General features: G+C 32.4%; 2 pseudogenes; both read right to left on the bottom strand.

The window, feature by feature from the left end:
* Window positions 1-1,442: 1,442 nt before the first annotated feature.
* LOC107195816 lies at window positions 1,443-3,460 on the bottom strand (annotated as a pseudogene).
* LOC112481493 lies at window positions 3,055-3,172 on the bottom strand (annotated as a pseudogene).
* Window positions 3,461-7,127: the final 3,667 nt, after the last annotated feature.

Here is a 7,127-nt window from a genome sequence, read left to right as displayed (position 1 = left end):
ATAAACTTAAATTCTCAATACAAAAATATACCAGATATAATTAACTTATCACCTTTTTGAATTCCTGTGGGGGGGCATATTATGGTGAAATAGAAATGCACATGTATCATCATTATTATAACTTGTTCTCCTAGTAATAAAACAAAATCCTATTTGTCTAATTCTTTTTCTCCTTTTTCTTTCTTCTCCCTCTCCAGACTTCTCAGACTGGTTATCTTAATTTCCTGTCTTGCATTTTTGTATTTTAAATTCCTGTACACACTAAGTTTAATTTTATACAAATACAATTAATAGCTTTCATAACTTTTGTTTCTTGATGCTTCTATATTATTCAACACAGTTGTTCCTTTTTTTCTATTAGTTTCATACTATCTCTCCTCTTGAATTCCATAACCATACTCAACTCATTCTCAATTTTTCATGGATTTGTCTTCTAATTACCCTGAATTATTGATATTTTTATACTACATTACTCTGCATTCTGTTTTTGTAACTCATTTTATATACTTCCTCAGATTTTATCCCCACTCAAGACCTCCACTGTGATGAGTCACAGATTTGTATAACTACCAGTGTCTGTCTCTCAAATTCCAAATCCATTTTCATTTTTAGCATTACTATGAACATTCACTTGGAATTTCCACGGGTGCTTGAAAATCATGTGTTCAACATGAAACTACCCCAAATTCTAGTATTTCAATCCTGATATATATCCTCTGTGTGTCTTGAATAAAGCCAACCATACATCCAGGCTCCAGAGTCATAAACACATAGGCATCTTACCCCTTTCTCATTTCCCATGACAAGATGAATTCTAACTCCTATTCCTATTTTAACTTTCCTCGTCACTGATAATTCAGCTTTCATTATTAATCTACACTATTATAACCATTCAGAGCTCTTATCTCTGCCTCCAGGTCTGAAAATTTTCAATTCACTATCCCTTTTACTGACACAAGCATCTTTCTAAATTAAAAATCTGATCATGCCACTTAAGCACTCACTGGCTCTGCTTTGCTTTCAGGGAGAAAAAAATCCAAACTCTGAGTCATGGTTAACAAGGGCCTTTGTGATCTTGCCTCTATATTTAATATAGCCTCAGCTACATTTTCTCTATTCTTCAATTTAAAAATATGTACAGTAATCCCCTTTATCCATGAGGGATATGTTCCAAGCCCCCAAGTTAATGCCTGAAACCATGGATAGTACTGAACCCCATAGGGCATATCTCAGAGAGATTGCGGGTTCAGTTCCAGACCACTGCAATAAAGTGAATTTTATAATAAAGGGCCTCATACAAACTTTTTGGTTTAACAGTGCATATAAAAGTTATGTTCACACTATACTGCAATGTATTAATATGCAATAGCATTATGTCTAAAAATTCAGTGTACATATCTTAATTTAAAAATACTTTATTGCTAAGAAATGCTAACCATTATCTAAGCCTTAAGTGAGTCATACATTTTTGCTGGTGGGAGGTCTTGCCTCAATGTTGATGGCTGTTGAGTGATCAAGGTGGTGGTTGCTGAAGGCTAGGTGGCTGTGGCAATAAGACAGTAAAATTTGTCACATCAGTTGACTCTCCCTTTCACTGTTGAGTCCTCTGTAGCATGCGGTTCTATTTGATAGCATTTTACCCAAAGAAGAATTTTCAGAATTAGAGTCAATCCTGCAGCTGCTTTATCAACTAAGTTTATGTAATATTCTAAATTCTTTGTTGTCATTTCAGCAGTCCTCACAGCATTTTCATCAGCAGTAGATTCCATCTTACGAAATCACTTTCTGTGCTCATTCCATAAGAAAAAACTCCTCATCTCTTAGTTTTATCATGAGATTGCAGTAATTCAGTCACATCTTCAGGCTCCACTTCTAATTCTAGTTCTCTTGCTATTTCCACCACATCTGCAGTTACTTCCTTCACTGAAGTCTTGAACTCCTCAAAGTCATCAAGGAGATTTGGAATCACTTTCTTCCAAATGCCTGTTAATGTTAATATTTTGACCTCTTCCCATAAATCACAAATGTTCTTAAAGGCATCTAAAATCATCAATCCTTTTCAGAGGTTTTCAATTTACTTTGTTCAGATCCATTAGAGGAACCACTAGATATGACAGTTATAGCCTTACAAAATGTTTCTTAAATAATAAGATTTGAAAATTGAAATTAATTCTAGATCCTTGGGCTATGGAATGGTTGTTATGTTAGCAGACACGAAAACAACATTAATTTCATTGTCCTCTTCTGTCATTAGAGCTCTTTAGTGACAGAGTGCATTGTCAGTGTGTAGTAATATTTCGAAAGGAGAGAGAGAGATATATATATCTATATATATGTATCTATACATAGAGATATATATATATATTTTTATGAGCAGTAGGTCTCACCAGTGGGTTTAAAATGTTCACTAAACCATGCTATAAATAGAAGTACTATCATCCAGGATTTGTTGTTCCATTTGTAGATGCTAGGCAGACTAAATTTAGCTTAATTCTTAAGGGCCCTAGAGTTTGTGAGATGGTAAATGAACATTGACTTCAACTTAAATCAGCTCCATTAGCTCTTAACTAGAGAGTTAGCCTGTCCTTTCAATCTTTGAAATCAGGCATTGGCTTCTCCTCTTCAGTTATGAAAGTCCTAGATAGAATCTTCTTCCAGTATAAGGCTATTTCATTTACACTGAAAATATGTTGTTTAGCATAGCCACCTTTATTAATTATCTTCAGCAGGTCTGAATAACTTGATACAGCTTCTTTATCAGCACTTTCTGCTTCACCTTGTAATTGTATATCATGGAGATGGCTTCTTTCCTTAAACCTCATGAGCCAACCTCTGCTATCTTCAAACTTTTCTTCTATACCTTCCTAAGGTTTCTCACCCTTCATAGGATTGAAAAGAGTTAGGGCCTTGCTCTGAATTAGGTTTTGGCTTAAGAGAATGTTGGGCTGATTTTTGTTTTTTAATTTTACTTGTTTAGGCGAGGCAATCCTTGGTTGACCTCACAGATTGCAAGGACTGTGTCAGTTTACAATTCCTTATTTTTTTTATTTTTTACACCTACAGCACCCGGTCTTCCTAGGTGGTCTCCCATCCAAGTACTAACCAGGCCCAACTCTGCTTAGCTTCTGAGATCAGACAGGATTGGCTTGTTCATGGTAGCATGGCCGTAGACTGGGCTGATCTGATCTTCTATCCAAACTATTGAAACTTTCTCCATATCAGCAATATGGCCATTTTATTTTCTTGTCATTTGTGTGTTCCCTTCAGTAGCATTTTTAATTTCTCTTAAGAACTTTTCCTTTGTCTTCATAGCATGGCTAACTGTTTGGTTTAAGAGATCCAGCTTTTGGCCTGTCTGGGCTTTCAACATGCCTTCTTTACTAAGCTTAATTATTTCTAGCTTTTGATTTAAAGAGAGTGACATGTAACTCTTCTTTTTATTTGAACACTTGGAGGCCATCGTTAGGTTATTAATTGTCCTAATTTCAATATTATTATGTCTCAGGGAATAGGGAGGCTGTTTTTCTATGAGTGTTTTTTGTTTTATTTTGTTTTGTTTGTTTTTATTTTAGATTCTACATATAAGTGATACCATGAAGTATTTATGTTTCTTTGTCTGGCATAACACCCTCAAATTCCATTGATGTGGTCAAGAATGGCAGGATTTCATTCTTTTTTTATAGCCGAATTATTGTTTATACACACAAACACAATACATATACACACATTTCTTTATCCATTTATCTGTCAGTGGACACTTAGATTGTTTCCATGTCTTGGCTATTGAAAATAATGTTGCTATAAACATGGAGGTGCAGATAACTCTTTGACATAGTGTTTTTATTTCCTTTGAATATATTCTTTAACACTTCTCGAAACTTTGGGCTAATATCAAATGAATATATTCCCAGATGTAGAATTGCTGGATCATAGGCAGTTTTATTTTTTTTTTTTTTTTTGAAGAACCTCCATATTGTTTTCCATAGTGGATACATCAATTTATATTCTCATCAGCAGTGCACAAGTGTTCTTTTTTCCTCACATTCTCTCCAGTATTTGTTATCTCTTGTCTTTTTTGATGATAGTCATTCTAATAGGCCTGAAGTGAAATATCATTATGGTTTTGATTTGTATTTCCCTGATGATTACTCATGTTGAGAACCTTTCCATGTACCTGTTGGCCATTTGTATATCTTCTTTGGAAAAATGATTATTCAGGTCCTTTGCTTATTTTTTAATTGGATTTTTTTTTTTTTTGCTGTAGAGTTGTATGAGTTCTTTATGTATTTTTGAATATTAATTTCTTATTACAATATGATTTGTAAAGATTTTACTACTCCATAGGTTGTATTTTCATTTTGTTGATCATTTCTTTTGCTGTGCAGAAGCTTTTTAGTTTGATGTAGTTCCACTTGTTTGTTTTAAATTTTGTTGCGTATACTTTAGGTGTCATATTTAAAAAATCATTCATAAGACCCATGCCAAGGAGCTTTCTTTTTCCATTTTCTTCTGAGAATTTTATGGTTTCCAGTCTTACATTTAAGTTTTACTTCATTTGGAGTTAAGTTGTGAGTGGTATAAGGTAAGGGTCTAGTTTCATTCTTTTACATGCGAATATTTAATTTTCTAGTTCCATTTATTGAAGGGACTGTCTCCTCCATTGAGTATTCTTGTCTCTCTTGTCAAATATTAGTTGACTGTATATGCATGGGGTTATTTCTGGACTCTTGACTCTGTTCCATTGTGTCTGTTTTTATGTTTCTTGTACTTCTGGTAGCCATGAATACACACAGAAAAGAAAAGTAATAAAAAATCTAGATTCCATTCAATTTTGTTTTGAAATGCGTATTCTAGGGTGCTGGTTTTCATCGAAGTCATTGAGAACATCAAGAAAAAAGTTAATAAAAATTGTGAAGTACTTAAAGATCATATACTATACAAATACAAATATGTTTAATTTGATGCTGTCTTTTTGCTTTAAATAAAAAATACATAGGGAAGACAGGGAGAAAAAAAAGCCAAGCTGTAATGTGAGCCATTATGTTTATGGCAGATTAAAAGTGGCTGTATATTTATTAATTCTCATCCCTCTGAGAGGCACTGCTGGCTTGTGACTCTAATTATTTGAGTGCAGTGAAAATGACAAACTGCCAGTTATTGGACTAATCTTTAAGAAAATTGTCATCTTCTGCTTTCTTTCTTTTGGAGCTCTGAGCATTTATGTAAGGAGGCTGACTATCTTCCTGGAAAAGCCCTGAGATACCTTGAAAAAGGAGAAAAACTCAGTTCAGCCTTGCTGACACCCCCTTTTAAAAAAGCAGATAGGCAGGAGAAGTCTTATAGAAAACTCCACATCAACTCAGTTACACCTGACTACAACTGAGATAGCCCCCTTTGCCAATGCTATGATATCTGTGAAAATAATAATGTGATGTTATTTTAAGTGACTGTGTTTTTGAGACATCTGTTATGAAGCAACAGGTAAGGGAAATGGTGGTCATCATGTTTTCCATAATATTACATCAATATATATTGTAGTTACAAATTTTTAATTTTTTCTTAGTATGGAATTGTTTCCTTTAATGCAATTCTTTGAGATGATAAAATGTTTCTTTCTCAAAAATATTTTAGTTATTGAAAATATTTTTTAGTAAATTTTAAGACTTTAGTCCTCTTCCTTAGGATGTGATTATAGCAATTGTGAAACTAAAATTTAGAATAATACTCAACATTCAAATATATCATTTATATGTTATATAACACTTTACTTTAAAGCACAATTAATCCGCTCTCTTCCAAACATTATATAATTTCATTATATGACCTTGTCTTTATCCAGTTTTCAGAATTTTGTATTCAAGCTGAGTTTAGATACTGTCTTGAGTCAATATTATGAAGACAAGCTGAATAAAGAAGTAAATAGAAAATAGTAGTGTGAGTACTAGGTTGAATTCATTAAATAAAACTAGTTACACAATGAAAAAAATGCCTCCAGTGACCTGTGTTTTAAAAAGGGAAGAAATGCATGAATAATTCTACAAAAAAAAAAAGAAAAAGAAAAATGGAATAACATGCCAAAGGAAAAAAGTACATGAACAAAAATATAAAATATGTAGTTTTATGAAATAATTTTGCAAAATTACATATTCTAGTCCTTACATTTTGATAAAATATGTTTCTGTCTCAATTGCAGCAGAGCAAGACCATCTTAATATCCCTAATCCGCCACTTCATTTATTTACAAAAGCAGAAAACAGACATGTTTACAAATACTCATTAAGGCTTGGCTACTTCACCAGATTTTTATTTTTCTGAGTTTCTTTCTGTGTATATAATAATTAAATGGAGAAGTGTTTTCTTTTATATTTAAATTGACAGGCACATTTTCCTCTCTAGGGAAAAAAATAGCCGAAGTCACCTGCAAAGTTACGAAAGATTTTTTTAAAAAGAATTCATATCTACATTTAAAAAAATACATATTCTTTCAATGTTGCATATGCTTCATGCCAAATGCATAAAAAACATTTATAAGAGCCAGTATTACTAGCAATAGGTTCTCGATATTTATTTTCCCTGAAGAGGGTATTTTCTGAGTTTTATTTACGGTAATTGATTAATGTTTAGACATCTTATTATTATTATTATTATTATTATTATTATTTAATTATAACATAACAAAGTAGTTATTGTCAATGCTTATAGTAAGTTGGTTTAGAATTTTTAGGACATAGTATCTAAGACAGAATAGAATAGCAAAATATCTGTGCATGTGTTTTTTCTTAGGCATGGTATGTTTCTGACAGAAATAATGAATTATATTTTCCTGGCAATCTTTCTGACTTAACACCATTCTCTCTTTAATTAATCAGAGTATTCTCACACAATTTGACATTTTCTTGATAAGTCTTGAATATCCAGAGGTTACATGAGCACCGTTTTCTGCTGAGTCTAAAAATAGTGTACTGTCAGAATTGATGAATCATCTACTATCTTATTTTTGTCAGCCATCATATTTTAATGTGTTCATTTTATCAATGGCCTTGCTGATTTTAATCAGTAAATATTATTATTGAATAATAAAATAAAATAAATGCAATCGTATGATGTTTTATATTTTAGAAAGCATT

This window comes from Pteropus alecto, unplaced genomic scaffold, assembly GCF_000325575.1.
Source record: "Pteropus alecto unplaced genomic scaffold, ASM32557v1 scaffold72, whole genome shotgun sequence".
NCBI classification, from domain to species: Eukaryota; Metazoa; Chordata; class Mammalia; order Chiroptera; family Pteropodidae; genus Pteropus; species Pteropus alecto.
This window is presented reverse-complemented; position numbering and strand designations above follow the sequence as displayed.